Source organism: Crinia signifera, chromosome 6, assembly GCF_055691185.1.
Source record: "Crinia signifera chromosome 6, ASM5569118v1, whole genome shotgun sequence".
Lineage (NCBI taxonomy): Eukaryota > Metazoa > Chordata > Amphibia > Anura > Myobatrachidae > Crinia > Crinia signifera.
The window spans coordinates 131,244,484-131,265,884 of NC_139222.1; the positions used below are offsets into that span (position 1 = coordinate 131,244,484).

The 21,401-nt window shown below is 44.3% G+C and overlaps 1 protein-coding gene across 4 annotated transcripts in view; it reads right to left on the bottom strand.

The window, feature by feature from the left end:
* LRRC3C (leucine rich repeat containing 3C) overlaps positions 1-21,401 on the bottom strand; it is a 116,625-nt gene that overhangs the window by 90,214 nt on the left and 5,010 nt on the right. Inside the window, exons 3-4 of one of the 4 annotated variants that reach the window (XM_083147226.1) lie at positions 19,424-19,566; positions 8,361-8,508 (exon numbers count right to left, since the gene is read on the bottom strand). The exons of the other annotated variants lie outside the window; for them this stretch is intronic. The gene's annotated coding sequence lies outside the window, so the exon portion shown is untranslated. The remainder of the gene's footprint in view (positions 1-8,360; positions 8,509-19,423; positions 19,567-21,401) is intronic. 4 annotated transcript variants of the gene reach the window in all.

Here is a 21,401-nt window from a genome sequence, read left to right on the forward strand (position 1 = left end):
TGAAAAAGAGCAAACACAGTTCTTTGACAATAAATGGCTTCATCCAACCACTAACTATGAGTGAAAGAAAAGTTTGTGAGATATCATTTATATTTGACAAATGGCCATAAAATCACAAATTCTGCTAGGGTATGTAAACTTATGAGCACAACTGTATAAGTTTATATATATATATATATATATATATATATATATATATATATATATATATATATATATAGAGGATAATGGGACTGATTCAGACCTGGTTGCTGGGCTCGAGTGTTTGGAGCCGAGCGAGCATGTAAACGCCGCACCGCCAAGTACCCCCCTCCCTGTGTATGGCTGTGAATGTGTATGCAGCCTTGTGCATGGGGCAAAATCATTCACCATCGAATGATTTCCCCCCTGCTTGCAGCGTAGAGTAAGTCTAGACTCACTTGGCGCTGCAAAGGCCGCTGGGAGAAGGAGGTCGCTGATGACGTCAGCAGCCCTCCCTCCCAACAGCTGGGGAACACCTTAGTTTTCTAGGGGATGCCCAGCAAACGACGTAGACACACCCCAAAATGCCCACAGGGTGTATCTTGCGTGTGTACCATGTGCATGCACGGTCGTTCGACAATCGCTTGGGTTGCGAATTTGCAGCCCGGCGAGCAGGTCTGAATCAGGCCCAATATGTGTGTATCAAATGATAATGGATATCATAGCATGTGCTTGTTCTGGTCACCAACCTGTTGGACCTCTACATCCAACAGGTTGGAAGCAAGGTGGGGCTCTCTGTTACACATGTACTGGGCCCCACAGTTATTGATGACAGTCCTGCAAACGCACAACACTAGATGCCCCTACTTCTAGTGTTGCAGCAGGAGACATACCAGACTTCTTGCGAGTCAAGATAAAGGTGCCAAATAGACTCCTTAAATCATGACAGTCTCACTGAAATTGGGACAGTTGGGAAGTATGCTTAACCAGTAAGCTTGCTCAAAGCACATGCTTCGAAAGCTAGTAAGGTAGCTAATGTGTGAGAGAGAAAAGGATGTAAGGTGCCCATACCCGGGGCGATGATCGCACCTGTTATGGGCTAGATCACATCGCAACGCATACGTTTTGCATGCGATTTGCATGCGATGAGATCAGAAGGCAAAGCAGTAAGTATGTACAGCACATACTGTTTGTACTGTGCGATGAGATGCCGCAGGAGCATTTATCGCAACGCACCGTGTATGGGCACCTTTAGTATCACTTACTGCCAACAGATGGCAGTGTTTTGGTGACACACAGACACTATATATATATATATATATATATATATATATAGTCCTCCAATGAAAGGCACTCCAATTGCAGATAAAAACTTTTTAGTAAATGGATGTCACCGAATACATTGTATTTTCGGGGTCAGCGCCCCTTCTTCAAGGTACAATCCAAAACTGGAAACAGCAGAGTTACTCTGCTGTTTCCAGTTTTGGATTGTACCTTGAAGAAGGGGCGCTGACCCCGAAAATACAATGTATTCGGTGACATCCATTTACTAAAAAGTTTTTATCTGCAATTGGAGTGCCTTTCATTGGAGGACTGTTTGTATTATTTTAAGTGCACCCAAGCCAGTTGATCCCGAGACCCCTGAGTGCCGGCATACAGTAGGATATATATATATATATATATATATATATATATATACAGGGTTGTAATAAGCAGCACTCAGAGGCTGGAGTAAGTAGTGAATCAAAATGGAAATGTATTCCATGTGCAAAAAAGAAAACGTTTCGGAGCTCGGAGGCTCCGTCGTCAGTTCAGGGAAAGCAGACTGACGACGGAGCCCCCGAGCTCAGAAACGTTTTCTTTTTTTTGCACATGGAATAAATTTCCATTTTGATTCACTACTTACTCCAGCCTCCGAGTGCTGCTTATTACAACCCTGTATATATCCAGAGGACCCATCCCCTCTTGTGAGAGGGCACCGGAGCAAGTACCCCTGGGCATCCACACTTAAGTCCTGTGTGCCGGTCTCTTTGGACTGTATATATATATATATATATATATATATATTACTGACCGTAAGTATAAGCCCTCTGGGGCAGCTTGTGCCTCCCAGTGATGTTTTTCTATAATGTAACATGTCAAAGATATAAGAGCATTTTAAGTAAGGTTTGCATCCAAGACACACTGTACCTGGAAAAGCTTTCTGTCAGAATAATGGGCTCCTGCTTACTGTCTCTCTCTACTCCAAAAAACCTCCCTAAAAATAAAATATCTATTGATTTTTCTGGATTAGACATAACTGCAGAACTAAGCTCCCTGGAATCAGCAATCTAAAAATAGATTCATATTTGCAGTAATAGTCAGCAAGGGGGTTCCCAGAGGTGGGGGGAGAGGGAGGGTGGTGAAAGGGGAAAGGCACGGTCAGAGACAACACGAGATGTATGTACGGTAGTGATGCAGAGCTACAGAATAGATATTAACAGCGTTTTCTCAGAAAAAGAAATCTAGGTACTTGTTTCCTAGCAGGGCACCCACTAAGCTATTTGCTTAGTGGGCTATTCTGCGTAGTGAAATCACATCGCACATCGCATCGCATTGCTTTTTGTGCCTTGCGATGTGTGCGATGCGATCTCAGTAGTTAATTTAGTTAATTTATTCACTGCACCCTGAGTGAAATCGCATCGCAGATGAGATGAGATCAGATGAGATGAGATCTCAGTAGTTCATATGGTAAAACACCTAAAACAGCACCACTCTCCACGTCACCCCGAAGCATGGCGAGCGAAGCGGAACGCATCCTCTGACCTTTTCATACCCTACTATCCACGTCGGCGTGGAGTTGATTTTATATAGCCCGAAGCGTGGAGAGCGTAGCGAGCCCCGCGAGGGTACGCGGATTACTTTACATGTATTCTGTGTCCGCTCGCCACACCACGCAACGCTATATAAAATCAACTCCACACCGACAAGGACAATGGGGGTATGAAAAGGTCGGAGGACGCCTTCCGCCGCCCCAGTTGTACTGTTTTAGGTGTTTTACCATATGAACTACTGAGATCTCAACTCATCTCATCTCACATCTACGCCACAAAAAAAGGCTATGCGATGCGATTTCACTCAGGGTGCAGTGAATAAATTAACTACTGAGTGTACGTAGGAAATCTGGGCGCCCTGCTAGGAAAGTACCGAAATCTATAATATTGGTAGCAATGGACCCTTTCCATCAACATACTCACTATCCATAGGTATCTGCTGTGAAGAGAAGATGGGATGTGACAGTACATAAATCATCACAATATAGTAATACAATACTCTAAACCTCAGTACATCCTCATATAAAACCCAGGTGTCAGAAAAGCAGATGTATGCAAGGTGGAATTTACACTGGTCCCTGGATGGCATATGGGTAGCAGTCAATGTATCGATGGACATTTTACTGATGGTCATTATACAGACGCCCATGGACCGGCAGTCAAAATACCAACACAGTCAATTTATCGACATTAATTATGCCGACATGTTCATTTGACTGACGTAGTTAATACCAACATTTAAGAAGCCGACATGTCAACATGTTGGCATGCGTTTTAAAGCACTTTTAGCCCCAAAACAGACTTTTTTCATACTTTACCATCCCAGTGGACATGGAGGAGGAATATAATATTGCCCGAAGCATGGCAAGCACAGCAAGCCATGGGAAGGGGCGTGGTACACTTAGACATAGAAATACATGTCGTCATGTTAAGTGTCAAAGTGTCAGTATTTTGACTATGTCGCTCAATTGAACATGTTGGCATAATGTCGGTATTTTGACTGGCAGTCAATGGGTGTCGGTATAGTGACCGTCGGTAAAACGTTTGTCGAGAAATCATACTGACCCCTGGCATACATTCCAAAAATCAATATAAAAGATAGCTTTTATCATTATTAGGCTTTTTAAAGCCTAACAGATTAAATACATAAATAGTAAATGGTAGAAGCCTAAAAGTTCTAATTAAAGTGGTTAAACACATTTACTAAGGAGACGGCTTTAATAATTTAAAAATGGCAATATGAGTACATGCTGAAAAAGCCTGAGTGACAAAGCTCTCCAGTGAGATGTCCACATTAGATGTAGACAGTCAGGAGCAGACTGAGTCCTGGAAGATGTTGTAAAGTGGCCTAATGTTGTAGGGGGGAATAATAAATCTGCAGACAGAGTACAGTAGACAAGAGGCCAGGGTTTTCATGTGCTGCAATTTTTAAAAGCACACAATGGTTGTAGTGAGCAGGTACAGGGCTGTATTACTTACACGCTCCTTTCCATTCCCTTTTTCTCTCCCCTATAGGGAACTCGTGCTTTTCTAGCAATGGTGGAATGATCTGACCTTCCAAATAAGTCACAAGCAGGGGCGGAAATAAGATGTTAAAGCAGCCCAGAAAATTTCTGGAAGCAGCCCTAATGGGGACAGGGTCTGTGGTGTGGAGGGACTGGCAATGGCATCCAACTTCGAGATGGAGGCATTGCATCTTTTGCTAATCCTACTACAATGCCCTTTCCTATATATATATATCAATTTATCCAACTGTGCAAGGGCGAAGACACCCATTGTTATTGTCTACAGATGCTTCAATCATACATTGTGCATATTTAGATGCTTCCATTGAAACTGGCCAGTGTTTCTTTTGTTCCAAAATGTCTGTATCATTCCAGTCCCCGTGTCTCTGGCACCAGTGCCCGAGTCTCTAGTCTCCTGCATCTCTCTGACTCCAGTCCTCTTGTGTCTCTCCAGCTCAGCCGCCTCTTTGGCTGTATAGTCCCCTTGTGACTCTGCATTCCCATTGTGTCTTTCCAAGCCACTGTGACCAGAACCATTTCTCTTCAGTCCTCTTGGAGTCACTGTGGTTACAATCCCTTGTGTCACTTCTCTCAGGATCCACCCCTGTATGATGCCTTCAGGATGCTTCTCCTCATGGCTCAGCAATGTGGTGTGACATCATGGCATGGCACAAAATCATGATTCTGTAAGCATTTTACCGCAATGAACAAGAAAAGCTTTATTGGTCCTGGTCATCGGGGGATTTGACAATGGGGGGGGGGGTGTGCTTGGGGCTGTACTATAAGTCGCTAGAGGGAACAGCCATTTGCTGGTTCAGTGGGAGCTGTCCTATGCTCCTGGTGGCCCAATCCTCCCCTGGCCATGCCGAGACAGTCTTTCAGTGTAATTGGCATGAGAAACTGTAGTATATAAACTCCTGGGTGAATAATACCACATTTGGGCGTTGGTGGACAATATGCTGTGAGCTTTCTCTCCTGCAACCCACAGTCACCAGACCCCATCCAGGTAGGAGCAACCCAGCACCACCACCCCATTACCAGCCCCACCAACCTGGTCTGACATACTACAAGCTATTCATTTACATTTTTCATATCACCACTTAAAATGTTATGAAACATATTTTTCTATAAGAAGCATAATTCAATGATATGAGGAGTCTGAAGGTGCAAGTTCATGTAAATATTAGTGTATACAAAGAAATAAACTATTATTTGGTGTGAGGGGTACAATAGGAGACAGACCCAGGAAGAAAAGCTGATAAAAAAAAAAGACAGAATCAGAGATTGTGATATCTTCACTCAGACATACAGTATTCTGAATTCTATTGAAGCACGACATGTCTGTATAGTTCCAAAGAGAGATAAATCAATAATAGGACAGTGTAAAGGTCAGGAAAACAATGAGGGTCAGAACGGCCAAACACCGGCAAGATGGAATAATGCAGTACAATAAATGATGAATGTTTTCAAACACAGCCCTGGGGAGTTCCGTGCTCTGCACCACACTCCAGTCACAATGGCTTAGTATTAGCACATTTATCGACTTCCTTTCTTCCTCCAATTCACCCCCGCAAAACGCTTGTCTGCCTATTTTTAGCTTAGCAAGCGACTGTGTTGAATTATTTAGCAAGTTTTACATTCATGGAGGTTTAAAAATAGAACAAAGCTGATTATTTTTTCTTCTATTCCCCAGAATTGAAATACCCTTTGTGCCTTTCCATTCATCACAAATAGCTAGCATCTCTGCAATTTCTGTCTAGGAATGGAATCAGTGAATAGACAGCTTTATTGGACAGGCATACAGGTGTCACCTACCCCATACTGAGTGAACAAAGAAGGAGGTGTATTTGTATTCTTAAATAAGCATATATGGTATTTAGGGGTCTATTTATCAGTACCCTGTGCTGAATAACAATCTCTATCACTGCTTAATGAAGGAATACAGATTGTAGTAGCACTGGTATTTACCATGCCAGGGCTCCTCATGGGGCATCAGTAAAACCTCCATTCTTCTGCAAAGGTTTTTTTCCCTTGGTGAGGGTAGCTTAACGCTGCCTGTAAACAGTGTTAAGCTGTTGGCATCAAGGGCAAGCATGCGTTCAGTAGTTTTCCTTGGCAGGAATCCAGCAAAGCTTCCCTGTCTAGTTTATGTTTTTTATTACTTGTGGAATTGCAAATGTCACCATCCCTATAGAGTTCTATGCAGGGCCGTTTGTAGGGCCGGGTAAGCTGTGGCCATCACCTCTGTCTCTTTCAGACAGTATTTCATGCAGTCTAACCATCTGCCTGGAGAACTTTTGAAAATGTTCTACCCAAAATTACATTTTAGGAGGGACATTTATTAGACAGTAACGAAGGCACTTGCAGGCACAACAGCGCTGGGACTGCAGCGGCATAGTGAAACCCCTAGCAGGTATTGTGGCATAACTCTAAGGGGCAATAACACAAACAGTCCTATTCTTTAAGACATTATGTGCCCTACGGTGCTTGCTCTGAATATCCTCAGCGGCTGGAAGAGAAGTACCTATTATCCATTGTGCCAGTTTAATTACCCTCTGTATGACTTACGCTCCACAGTCGTACAATTCCCATACCAAACCGAGATACTGCTCGTCACAATGCTTTCAAACGCACAGCGATAAAAGTTTTGCAGTATACGCAATGGCAATTGTTGTCTCTTCAGTATTACACATCAATATGATGAATAAAAAAGGTTGCTTGGCCATATTCACACGTATTTTGACAAATTCACTTGGCATCTAAAAGGTTAAATGCTTTGCTGCATTATAACTGTACGCTGGCACCGACATTTGGTTGCTAATCTGCTGCATGTTATAATTTGGATTATCAGTGAGTATACCAAGTATATGGCCGCCATAGGTGCATGCAGGTAATGTGCCCATTTTTGAAGATACAATTTTCAGGTTTAATAACAAAGAAGTAAGCAAGTGTCTATCTTCTGAAAGCTACGTGATAATAAGCCTTCCTCTGGCTAATGCTGGGCTCAGGGCAGAGGTTGGTATTACAATCAAGTGCTGTGACTTCATAAAATCGCTATACCTCAGATGGCCATTAGATAATGTGTTAGATGCAAATGAAAATTACACATTGTGAATTTATATCCTTTCTATTGCATGACTATAACATTGTAAAGTATCTAATTCATCACACCACGCAGTAATGAATCTGTCACTGGAGTAGTTTCACAGTCTGTATGTATGCTTTAATTTCATGTTATATTATAGCAATAAATCTCAAAGAGACATAGGGGTTTATTCTAGTTCATTCTTTCTGACAAAATCCTTCTTAGATGGACAAAACCATGTGCACTGCAGGGGGGCAGATGTAACATGTGCAGGGAGAATTAGATTTGGGTGAGTTATTTTGTTTCTGTGCAGGGAAAATACTGACTGCATGATTTTACACTTTAATATAGATCTCACTTTGAAGAAAAACCCCACCCAAATCTAATTCTCTCTGCACAAGTTACATCTGCCCCACCCGCAGTGCACATGGTTTTGTCCTTCTAAGAAGGATTTTGTCAGAAAGAATGGACTAGAATAACCCCCATAGTTTTGTGATCAGGGGAACTCGCAGTATAAAGAGATATATATATATATATATATATATATATAATTTGGTGTGACAGGAATGAGGTCAGCACTGGTGTTTAGGATTGAAGGTGTTTGTCAGCTTTAACACAGAGATGTGATCATGTTGAGGTCTATATCAAACATGCCAGACATACAGTACGTGTAAATACTGATATTTGGGCAGCCAGGACTGGGAGTATCGGGTTCAATATATTATGAAAAAACATTAGCGGAGAATGGTTCAGTGAATATATTATGGAAGATGCCATGGTAATGTATATGTCAAAGATATGTATACAAATAAATATTGACATGCCAACCATTTATATATCAGAACACACTGAAAGCAGTTATTAGTCCCTTCCAACTGAATAAAAACAGTTTAAGCAGATATTTTTTTAAGAACAAGTTAAAAGATGCACTTTTTATTTAGGAAAAAAGCAGGAGTGTTTCCATTAGGAATTAGCTGGTTCAGTTCCCAAACTTACCTGATCCAAGGCCAGCTTGACGTGGGTATGATCTTCTGCGCCATTTTCTGGATCCATAACGAGGTTGAACGCCATCATCCTGCTGTTGGATTCTCGTGAGTTTTGGATTCTATATAAGTCCTGGTGATCGGCACCATCTTCATTTCGGCTGTGGATTTCAGACAGCATGGATGTAAAAATGCTGTCTCTACCTAAGTCCTCCCCCTTAGCTTCAACCACCCTGGTGAAGCTAATACATTTTCAGACGAGCTCTTTGCCTCACCCACCTCTAGTTGTGTCATCTGCTGGGTACACAGCCCTCCACCACTTTCCAGAGGTCACCCACCTTGCCCTCTTCCATCTCCAATAGCTTCACCATAGGGTTGCACCTCAAACTTAAATGGCTGTAAGGCCAAAAACCAGCGGATAACATTGGCATTCATCTCGTTTTTCGTGTGCATCCATTGCAAGGGAGCATGGTCTGTGACCAACAAAACTCTTTTTCTAACAAATAATATGAATAATATGGTACTTGTGTAGTTTCACGGAGCCACTGACATAGTCAGCGTAGTGTCCCTGTCAGTGTCCCTGTCAGCATCAGCGTAGTGTTCCCGCAGCCAGCATAGTTAGCGTCACTGTAAGCATCAGCGGCATGTTCCCGCAGCCAGCCTAGTCAGATTGTGTCTGCGAATGTGTGTATATTCGTGCCTAACTGGAGCTTATGCAGTTAGCGTAGTCAGTCAGCATTATGCAGTTAGCGTAGTCAGTCAGCGTTGTGTCAGCACTTATTACATTGTGTGGGAACCATTGACCATTTTTAACCTGTACGACATGACAGGTGTGAATGTGTTCCTGAAACACCCCCATTATCCACGTAAGTGTGGTGAGTGCAGCGAGCCTCGTGAGGGGACACGGTACGCATCCTCCAGACCTGTTCATACCCCCACTATCCACGTCGGCTTGGAGTTGATTTTATAAAGTGAGGGGCCGAGTTTTTTGTCTAAAGCGAGGGGGCGCGTAAAACGAGCCTGAAGTGTGGCGAGTGTAGCGAGGGACGTGGATTACTTGATGTGTATTCCTCGTTTTACGCATCCACTCGCCACGCTTCAGGCTCACCACACTTTATAAAATCAATTCCACGCCGATTTGGATAGTGGGGATATGAACAGGTCGGAAAGACGTGCACCATGTCCTCTCGCTGGGCTCGCTGCGCTTGTTACACTTCGGACTGACGTGGATAGTGGGGGTTTGAAATAGAGGCATTTGCCAGTATGTAACATGGAGCACTGGCAAATGCATGATTTATTGTGCATGAGACGCACTTGCACCCTTTGTGCACGAGACGCACGCGCTAATGAACCCTTAACCCTGAAGCGGACACGGGCACGGTTGCTGTACCCTGCCACAAGAATTACTGAGACGCACAAGCATATGAAATACTCGTGTGTCTCAAGCAGATGAGCGCATCTTAGGCAGTGCCAGCATGATTGAGCAGGGGATCTGGCGGTTACCCGCACTGTGTGAGAGGCGCTCACTAGGCTTGGGCACAGAGCTGCAGCTCGCAGGAACTGTACAGTGACTACACTCCTGATGGGGACACTAAGCTGACTACGCAGGGCTGCGGCTGGGACACTAAGCTAACTATGCTAGGCTGTCGTTGGACTATGTTGACAGCATAGTGTTAGGTGGCACCGTGAAACTACACAAGTACCTATAATATTTTAAGGACTCCACTGCCCACTTAATTACCAAGCACTCCTGCTCTACAGTTGAATATTTGCTCTCTCTGGGCAGTAAACTATGGCTAAGGTAGAGGATTGGCTTCTACTCTCCATTTACCTCTGGGGAAAGGACTGCCCTCAATCCTATCCCAGAGGTATCCTGCAATTCAAACTATTTTTTTTAAATCAGGAGCTTGCAAGACAGGCTTGGTACACAAAGCTCATCTTAAATCTTGCCAAGCAGTTTTCACTGGTCTAGGCCACGTTATCTTGTCTGGGTACTGTTTTTTAAGTCATTCTGTTAATGGAGGTGCTCTAGTGGCAAAATCACATATGAACCTACGATAATAACCCACTAGACCGAGAAATGTCCTAAGTTGTGACTTACTGTACATTTGGGTTTAGACCAAGTGAGAACTGTCCTCTGCCCAAAATGTACCCCAAATACTTGGCTTCCACCATACTAAAGGGACATTTCTCAGGGTTGGCAGTAAACCCGTCTGCCCGTAAAGACTTTAGGACAGACTCTACCTTTGGTAGGTGATTCCCAGTTAGAGCCTAAAATAACAATATTGTCTAAATAAGCAGCTGCATGGCATATTCCCTGTGGGGCTGCATCAACATATTGAAAACTCTCTGGAAGGTTGCTGGGGTACCATGTAAATCAAATGGCAGAATTTTGTACTATATATCCTTTTGTCAAATCAAGAGTGGTAAGTTACTGACTCTTGGCTAAATTTTCTACCAACTCATCAACCCAGGTCATAGGGTACAAATTAAAGCAAAAAACTTAATTTACGGGAGTCACTGCAGAATCTTAAAGCACCCGGAGGCTTAGGTATAAAGACAGTGGGATTATTCCACTTGCTGGTTGACTCCTCTATGACCCCTAGGTGTAGCATCTCTTCCACCTCTTGCTTTATTGCTGCCTGCTTTGCCTCGGGTATGCGATACAGCCTTTGCTTAATGACCACCCCGGGTGGAGTCACAACATCATGTTGGATGATCTGCGTCTTTCCCGGAATGGCAGAAAACACATCTTGGTACCGTTCCACCAAATTCACCTCTTCCTGTTTCTGACCAGGACTTAGTGTGACTTCAATGGGTACCTGGCATTCTGGAACCTTTTTGCTATGAAAGATGCCTGACTGGCACTTTCCTTCCAAGTTTTAACACCTTTATATGGTAGATTTGTACCTCCCTTCTTTTACCCTTCTGTCAAACCTTGTAATTGACTGGTCCCACTGCCTCTATGATCTCATAAGATCCATACCAATTTGCTCAAAAGGTACAGAAATGATAGGGAGGGGTACCAGTGGAGCCCTAAACTCTGACTGAGGGGTAGTTGTCATGAATCGCGGTATGTGTCCATGTCTGCATCCCTTACCAGTATGCTGCTGTGTCCTGTGGTGCAGACCGGCAATCAGTGCTTCTTCTGGCTGAAGTCCATGGCAGGATGTCCCCTGTGTTCTCCCAAGGCCTAGTTGACGTCCAACGCTGATTCCACACCGGTCCCTAGCGCCACCATGACACCTGTGGTCAGCTGACAGGCTGCTCCAATCGGACTGCTTGCTGACCTTGATCTCTGACCTGTGCACCTGGTCACATGCTCTAGGTGTCCTGTGGCGCAGACCCACAATCAGTGCTTCTTCTGGCCACAGTCCATGGTGGGATATTACCTGTGTTCCCCAAGGCCTAGGTGTGCACAGGTACTTCCCAGGTTAATTGATGCTGCGACTGGTAGCCAATCACAGGCAAGCATGGGGGATATAAGTCAGGCCCCTAACACTTCCAACTTGCCCTAAACGACTAGTCTGTTCTATGTGTGCTGGTCTCCCGTGTCGGCATTCTAGGCTCCAGGCTATCCTGTGCTCCAGCATTATCTCCACCTGTGACCTGCTGCTGCTACAACAGACTTGCTTGTTGGTTAACCCTCCAGCTGCCCGACTATTTTCCAGCTTATTCCATCTAAAGCATTTGAGTCGCATCCAGCCATCACCAGAAGAGGTCACTGCTGGCTCCCAAGCCAGCTACCCATCATTGGCTACCAGGCCAGCTACCCACCATTGTACCCAGTCAGTGATAATATCATCAACTTCTCGACTGGCACACTCACTTCCTGCTCCCAGGCTGCCGACTACTCACCTTGGGCTACCAGGCCATTGACTACTCACCCCCGGGTCCCAGGTTGGCATTTTCTATCTCCTCCGGCTCCCAGGCCTTACACTATGTCCTCTGGCACCCAGGCCATTGATTACTCACCACAGGCGCCCAGATCGGCATCTACAATCTCCTACAGCTCCCAGGCCTTTGACTACTCACCTCCAGCTCCCAGGTCGTCGACTACTCACCTCCGGCTCCCAGGTCGTCGACTACTCACCTCCGGCTCCCAGGTCGGCATCTAATATCACCTCCGGCTCCCAGGCCGTTGTCTACTGTCATCATCAGTTCTCAGACTGACACCTACTGAACATTATATATATATATATATATATATATGTATATATATATATATAGTCTTGTCATTCTCAAGATTTCCAATACACATTCCCCAGTGTTGTCCTTTCACCAGTCAGCTAAGTCCAGAGGACCAGGGCAAGGGCAGCAACCTGTTCGTCAGGCGCAACTAAGTTCAAAGCTCCTTGCAGGGGTCCCTGACAAAAACCACCAGCGAGTTAGACTCTACGTCCCTGTTCCTAGTCTTCGCCAACCCTCTGGTCCAGCTGTTCCCTTGTGTACAAGTGTATGTCTTCACACTTCAACAAACCACCTAGCTTCCAGCGCTCTCCATTGGCCCACCCTCGTCACAGCTGGGAACACAGAATTCTCCGGTGCTGAGATCTTCTTACACAATGGACATTCCTGACAATACTGTACCTCTTGGCTGAAGCATAGGTGCCTGGACAAAAGATTCTTAACTGTATGTGTTAGAGTGTTTTCTCCTCCAATAAATCGCCATCCCAAAAATGCACATGTGCAGCTTCCAATAGCAACCACTCAAGTTTTCAGGGAACTAACAACTGATCTGCACTTTTAATTTTTTTACCACAAAATATGGCACACCCTCTGTGTTAACTACTTTTACAGTCTCAAAGGCATGTACCAGATTGCTGTCATCACGTTGCCCAAACTCCTGCAATGATATCTTCTCACCCACAGGGTTCCATTGGGCCTCAGACTTGGTTTCCTGGAGTGGTTCAGTAACTGCAGTAGCTCTCCCAGATGCCAAGCTTTGGTAGTCTCTGGCCCCTTAGATGCCTCAGAGGCTGACTGTTTGCTAATGTCATGCCATATAACCAGCTCCTGTAGCAACGGGAAGTCATGGACAGGCTTAATGGGTAATGTGGTCTGGAGGTCACCGCAGCTACCTTTAATGGCCTGCCTTGTATGGTCAGGGTAAGTATACATGTGGGCACTCCTCAACATCGCTATGTATACAAAACACCCTGACTGGAGTCAGGACCTTGTCAGCTCCTGAAGGAACCACATTAGCAGTGACAATGGTGAGCTCACTACCAGTATCCACTATCCACCAGTGCCCAGATCTCCTGGCCTTCCGAATGTACCAGCATCCAGAACAGGGTGGACTCTGCTTGGGATACACCTACAGATGCCATGCTGACCATCGGCAAAGCCGCTTTTCCCGCACTGCATTCAATTGGCTCTCCCTGTTTTGGGCAGTCCCACCGCACATGACTAGACTTGCCACATTCAAAGCACACCACGGGAGGTGGAGCCTTTTGCTTAACCACCGGGACCTGAGTTCTGGGCTTTGGTACTGACACAAATCCTGACCTGGCTTTAATAATTCTCCCTGGATCTCTTGCTGCTCATTTACCACTGCCAGCTCCTCAAATGTCTGAAGGTCAGCCTGAAGGGCCCTCTTCTGCACTGAGTAGTCTAACGCCAGCATGGATCAGTGTGACTATATCCACAATTTGTACTGCAGTGTTTTTATCCAGCTGCAACCAGGCCTTGGCCAGCTGGGCTAGTTTGGCCAGCTGAATCCTGAGAGGCTCAGAGCCCTGCAGCCGCTTGTCATGGAATTCTTGGGCTTTGAAGGGCCTGTCACTCCAATCCCGTCAAGTATAGCTTTCTTAAGATCAGGGCAGGAACGTGACTTAGGGGGTTATTCTAGTTCATTCTTTCTGACAAAATCCTTCTTAGATGGACAAAACCATGTGCACTGTGGGTGGGCAGATGTAACATGTGCAGAGAGCGTTAGATTTGGGTGGGTTTTTTCTTCAAAGTGAGATCTATATTGCAGTGTAAAATAAAGCAGTCAGTATTTTCCCTGCACAGAAACAAAATAACTCACCCACATCTAATTCTATCTGCACATGTTACATCTGCCCCCCCTGCAGTGCACATGGTTTTGTCCATCTAAGAAGGATTTTGTCAGAAAGAATGAACTAGAATAAACCCCTTAGTCACAACCATATCCACATAGTGTCACAACTCAGAGGCTTACCTCTGTTGTGGGTCCTGGGGGTACGGCGCCAGGGAGCAGTTTGCCATTGAAACTGCTTCAGAAGGGTTCCCGGTTTTGCCAGTCCTTCCTGCTTCAGTAATTGTCATCTTTGTCTCCATAGCCACAGTCTTCATTATTTACAGTCTTAAAGCCACAGTCTTCAATTCTTCAGCCTTAAAGCCACAGTCTTCAATTCTTCAGCCTTTAAGCCACAATATTCAATTCTTCAGTCTTAAAGCCACAATATTCAATTCTTCAGTCTTAAAGCCAGTCTTCAATTCTTCAGCCTTAAAGCCACAGTCTACAATTCTTCAGCCTTAAAGGCACAGTCTTCAATTTTTCATCCTGAAAGCCAGTCTTCAATTCTTCAGCAACAGTCTGCAATTCTTCAGCCACACTCTGCAATTATTCACAGTGTTCTTCCTCCTCATCTTCAGCCACAGCCCGAAATTCTTCACAGTGGTTTTACCCTCGTCCTTAGTCCCAACTCTTCACACTCTTCAAGTGCCAGCATCCATCTCCATAATACCCTTGTGCAGTGCATGCTTGGTATTGTTTTTCTCATGGTTGAACTGTATCGTGAAATTCTTAATTAAATCTCCTAACCATTATTCAAGTGTCTTCTTCTAGCGGTTGCCCTCATTGTGATCCTCCTTACAACTATCACATGAGCAAGTACTACATACGTTCACCAAGCTTTTACCTGCTTTAACCACTGCTTCCTCAGATTCACATGACCTGCTAGTTCCACAAGCCATGTCTAGCGTGACACATACTGTAGGATCTCTGTGCCATCTCTGTTAAACATGGAGCCATTCCTCTGCACCTGGCTGTGCGCTCAAATGTGTAAAGGAATGCCTCAATGTCATCAGCTGGAGTTAGCTTTGGTAGCCTCTCCAACTCATGCCCACCTTTTCTCAGCTCTTTTAACTCCTCATGCAGCATCTGAATTTGAGCTTGTTGGCCCTCAAATATCATCTTGACCTGGGCTTGATGTTTATCGGCCAGCTGCCCAGCAGCCATCTTCTGTGGCCCCTCATGTATTATCTGGATTTGAGCTTGCTGCCCAGCTACCAGTTCAGTAAACATTTTCAGTAATCCCTCCATACTGAATTACCCTGCATTTCCACTTTAAGAGCACCATTTAGGAGGCTTTATATAATGTGCCAAACTCACAAAACAGTGTTAGCTGACACCTGCCTGCTTTACTGACCACTTTTAACATACACATGCAAACAGTCTGTTATTGATGTGGTGGCCCTTTAAAGCATATATACCTGACTGTGCGTACACCACGTTAGGCTTGCAGGTGATCAAGCCCACGTGGTGAGACGCGTTCTGCTGCCGCTGACCAGGCTGCAGTGGGTCCCCGATCATCGGGACACTGACAGCCCTGACTCCATTCCAGCCTCCCGTTGTCCGGTCAGGTATCCTCCCCTTCCCCTCTGCTTTCCTAGGGTGCGATTGACACGCTGGCAGCGCATCTCTGGTCCTGCTCTACTGCGGTATCAGGACAGATCTAACACTGCTTACAGCGTCTGTCCACGCACACCGTCTCCTGTTTTTTCTACGACAGTGTGCCGGCCTCATCCCCAATACCCCCCGTCCGCTCTTAGATGACGGGCTGGTGGTGATTGATCCCTGCGAACAACACTGTTTCTTTTCTTTTCTCTCTTTTTCCTTTTTTCTCTAAATACTCTGCCTTTAAATTTTCTATTTTTGACTATATTATCATTCCAAACACGTATTGAATGGATAGATATATTCCCCATTATTTCTGCAGCTCCAATCAGGATACACTATGCAATAGCTGGTTAGAACTTTCTTGACAGATATCACAATTAGCCTACATCGTGGTGCTTGGCTTCATAAGCAGTTCCTATTTTAGGAACCCCACGATTGGAGATTTTTTGGGGACACATCTAGCCCCATTGTTTACTTGTTAAATGCCCGATATACTCGAGTAGGTATCCTGTAGGACCACACTGACCTTGGTGTTGGTCCCTATATGCACAAAAAGGTTTCTTTTACTGGCTCAAATTCATAGGGTCTTGTATACTTCTATTCAAACACGGGGAGATTACAACTGACCTGATATAAGGTCCCTATGTGCACATCACGGTTTATTTAAGGAGTTCCAACTCTCTGTGACACACATACAATCTTCCGCAGATATTACTGACCTGATGGAAATGCCCTATGTTCACATAGGGGTTTCTTTGATGCGTACCAGCCGGTATAATGAATCCCCAGAGTCGAGAGGCGTGCTTTCCAAAAACTGGACGGTTTATTGCGAATAAAAAGTAACTCCAATACAGATAAAAAGTCAAAAAAATGGGAAAAGGATAGGGGAACAGAAAACTCTGGATTGCCACCACAGAAACCTCTCATCCGGATTGAGTAGGGAGCAGGTGGGACCGATGGCCAGGGTCTATCCAAGAGTTGTCTGTATCTCCTTCCATATACACCAACGCGTTTCGAATATAATCCTTCCTCAGGGTGTAGACAAGTATTGTAGAAGTATACAAGACCCTATGAATTTGAGCCAGTAAAAGAAACCTTTTTGTGCATATAGGGACCAACACCAAGGTCAGTGTGGTCCTACAGGATACCTACTCGAGGATATCGGGCATTTAACACTCACCAGCTCCAACCAGCGCTGGGAAGCTACCCTCTACTTTTGTTTTTGTATATGTGTTAAGGAGTGGTGCTCCTGGTTAGCAATCCAGCTGCGGTTGAGAGCGCTGGACAACTGAGAATCTACCCTGTTTTTATCCATTGTTTACTTGTACGAATACTACCAAACTGACTACACGCATTGGTGTGTTGACCGGGTGATTACACCCTGTTACTTAGCTGCTATTAATATCGTCATCAATCACTTTAATGAAAAAGACTACATAGCTGGATATTAGGTTGGATTGCTTGCCTTACTGGTGTATTTGTTGCCGACCCAAACCATACATATTGGTGTCGACATCATTATTCAGCTCTGTGCCTGTTTTGTTTTATTTTCATCAGCAGATTAATGCAGCAAGAGATTGGTCTCTGAAGGTGTTTAAATATCGCAGCCCAAATACCCACACTCATTTCTCCCTTACTTTCCAAAAATTTTCATTCTATTTTTTCTCTCTATCTTTCCGTGAAGGTGAGACTTTCTGGTGGCGCATTTCCTCCCTGCAATGCTTAGGTATCAGGGCGGACCTAACACCACTTACAGAAGTGTCCTCTTTTCATTGGCTTCTTTTCTATCAGTGTATCAACCTCTTCTCTCACCCTCTGTCCGCTCCTATCTGTGAAGACATTGGGCAGCAGAAAGAGTTGAATCTAATTCACTGTACTTCTATTTCCCTTAAGGATACCCAATATACCTACGTATTTAAATTAATACCATCTTTTACCATCAACGGGTATTTATGTGATTACATTTCTGTACCTGGTCTAAAAATCATTATTTGATAACACAAGAGATACAGTACCAGTATTATAGACCTTTCACAGACGCTGGACGCGTCATCAGCTGGGCCTATTAAGGAACCCAACAAATCATTTACTAACGATACATGATTATTTATTAACACCACTAACGGCCACTTTATTGATAATATTACTAACTAATATTCATGTATTGCTAACTGCCTTGTTATCAACTAAAATACATTGTAAAATTTCAGTGGCCTTTCTTTGTCTTTTTTACCCACTCAACTCTTTATGGTAAATTATGCATTTATGTGATTATAGAGTTGACATTTTTTAGAAATATTTGGAAATAAAAGCTAAGTTTTACCTCACTCATGTAACATTATCATCATCTATTTAAAAGTGTGCCTTCAAAAAGGAATCCTTTCTGTGAACGGTGGCCCTCTATCTACGGACCCCTGTCTCCTTTTTTTCTAAGGCCCTTTAAAGCTGTCTGCCTCTCACACCACAAGTGAAACCTTTCCTGTCTTCCACAAAAAAAACTTGCCAGTTTTAAACACAGGGAGCTGTTTTACCCAGGGTGTCCTGCTGTATGAAGATTCCAGCTGAGATGTCCTGTTCGGGTGCCAAATGTGACAAGGAATCATATACACTGGATCAAGCTGAAGTCTTGGTCTTTATTTTTGGAGCAGATCACAAGACACCAGGTACACATCATAGGAAAGTATATTTACAGCAAGCAGTATACAGTGGTCCCTACTGTAGCCCATACCTCGGCCTATCACTTGGATTGCTAATCCACCATCAAGAGCAATGACCTCCTGCCCTGGAAACACTTTTATTAGGAAGCCACAGGTGCTGCTAATCAGTCCAACCTTGATCACATCAGTGTTCTTGCTGCTGCTGCTGTTGTAAAACCTGGGCTGTATCTTCCACATTTACTTTCATGTGTAAAGATGCTGTCCCTGTCACAACACAGAATAAGCAGAGGCAGCCAACTACCTAGTGCATACAATCACATATAACCATGCATACACATATCTGATGGCAGTGTATCCAGAATTGGCAGCAGCATTGTATATCACAGCCACCATATAGAAATCAGACTCTAGTGCCAGGTCGCTGTGGGTACTGCACCTCGCAAATGCCGGGTCGCTCCCGGGACAGACCCATGTCCAAATCCCGGGTGTGAACCAGCATTTGCGATGTAAAAGGGGTATATGTTTAAGGCCGGGTGCACATCGATGTGTTTCCTAGCATATCCGCTGTGTGATGGGACTCTCTATCATGCATACATGCTTACATGATGCAGGGGATGACAGCAGCATGGCATTGCACATGATATCTTTTGGTTGGCAGTGCAATGGAGTAAATTTACTAAGATGGGAGTTCTATTGAAGATTGTATGTTGCCCATAGCAACCGATCAGATTCTATTTTTTATTTAGCAATTCTATAAGATAGGTGACTAACCTCTTCCTTCAGTCAAATAATTCTTTTCACATGACAATGGAACACTATTGGTATAAATGTCACTGGTCAACAGAATGTGTCTGTAAGCTGTCACATTCCACTTTGATCTGCTTATAGATTTATACTTCTTCGCCAATGGCCAACTATGAGAAGAGATCAAACAAAACTTTATATTAATGTGGATAAAACGTGGATCAAATTAAGTTGCCATGAAATATTCATGCATGTATATAATAGTGTGTTCGTGCTTTTACATCAAAGGTTGTTAAATGCAGGCGAGAGGTGATCTGAGTGTTTTTACAGTATTTGCTCTCTGATCAGTGAGCTCTTTGAAGCAGAACACTAAGATATGGAAGTGAGAGGAGATATGACGTGCTCCAATCTACTCACTTGCTAAGGAAACTGGTACATTTCATGTCATCTACAGAGATGTTTTTGACATACTTGGACACATTGTCACTTCTGCACCCCAGGGAGGCTGTTCCAGCAGAGAATAAAGGACTTTCTAACAGTAGTTGTAGGTTGTAAATCCAATACTAACATTAGTGATAGAAAAACTGATTATAAAAGTTGACACTGTATATAAAATGGATTTAGCTATTATTGACAGAAACTACATAATGGGGTCAATCCAGAGGTGCATTTCCAACAAGGCAGAGGGGTAAATGTATTATGCCCGCCTATAAAGTTTCTTGCTTCCCCTCTTTATTGAGGCAATGCAGGAAGTTGCTGCACCAAGATGTATTACTGTATGTCTGATGCTTTATTCATCAGACACAATACATGTATTATGCCCCCCATTGCTTCAAGACCCACAACAGTCCATCAGCCTATTGCAGATGCTCTGTCTCTCTCCCTGACTGGCTCACTGGACATGCTTAAAAAATTTACCATGGTCAAGGACCCGGGATTTATGACCCGTGTTGACCCTTCCACACAGAAGAAATTCAGCAAATTACTGGGTTAAAGTTTTTAACCTGGTAATTTGCTGTTCAGTGTAAAAGGAGGCCAGGCTGCTCCAGCAAAATGACCCAGCACTCGAAATGCTGGGTAATTGCTGGGTTGTATGCAGGGCCATCTTAACAGCAGTGTGGGCCCCTGGGCAAAGCAATGCACTTGGGCCCTTACCCATTCTCCCCTCCTAGGGGTGGGGGATGCTATCAGCAGCAGCTTTGATGTCCCACGGGTGGCAGGGGGTGCTCTATCTTCCACTCAACATGTAGGACCTGGAGCAGTAACTTCTGCTTATTACTCCTTTACTGCACAGGTGGTGGGATTGAGAACACTAACGCCTGGAAGGGGGCACTGAGTTTAATGAAGGGTCCCTTGTAAATGACTTTCAGGGAGGTAGGGGGTGTTTTATACGCAGGGGAGGGTTGGATAATGGAGTAGGCTTAATATTCGTCATTTTCCGGTGGAAGGGCAGCTTGTTTGACTGCAGATATCGCCATTATCTGGAAATAGATTTCTTAGCCTTCAATAGTATAAAAACCGGTACTTATGTATTATCTGGGCTCCCATGTTAAATGCACCCCATTTTTTCATACCCCTACTATCCAACTACGCATGGAGTTGATTTTATATAGTGTGGCGAGCGCAGCGAGCCACCGTGCCCGAAGCGTGGTGAGCGCAGCGAGCCCCGCGAGGGGACTCGGTCTCATAAGAAAAACGGGAGCCCAGATATTACATAAGTACCTAAAAACCTAGAGTCCCAACTTTCAGGAGGTGCTGGGGACTTAGGGATCAGAGATCAGGAGCCAGAGCAATCCATTGACAAAAATATAAAACTGTACACCAGACGTTTGGAGCTGGAGCAGGGACCGGCTGCTGGAAGACTGATATCTCTGGTTCTCAGCATGATAGAGACAAGCCGCTAGTGTCAGCAGAAAGAGGAGAGTCCCAGCTTTTGGAATACAGTATCTCTCCTTATCACACTTGAATTTATCTCTCGTTAAGGCTTAATACATCTGCCCCATTG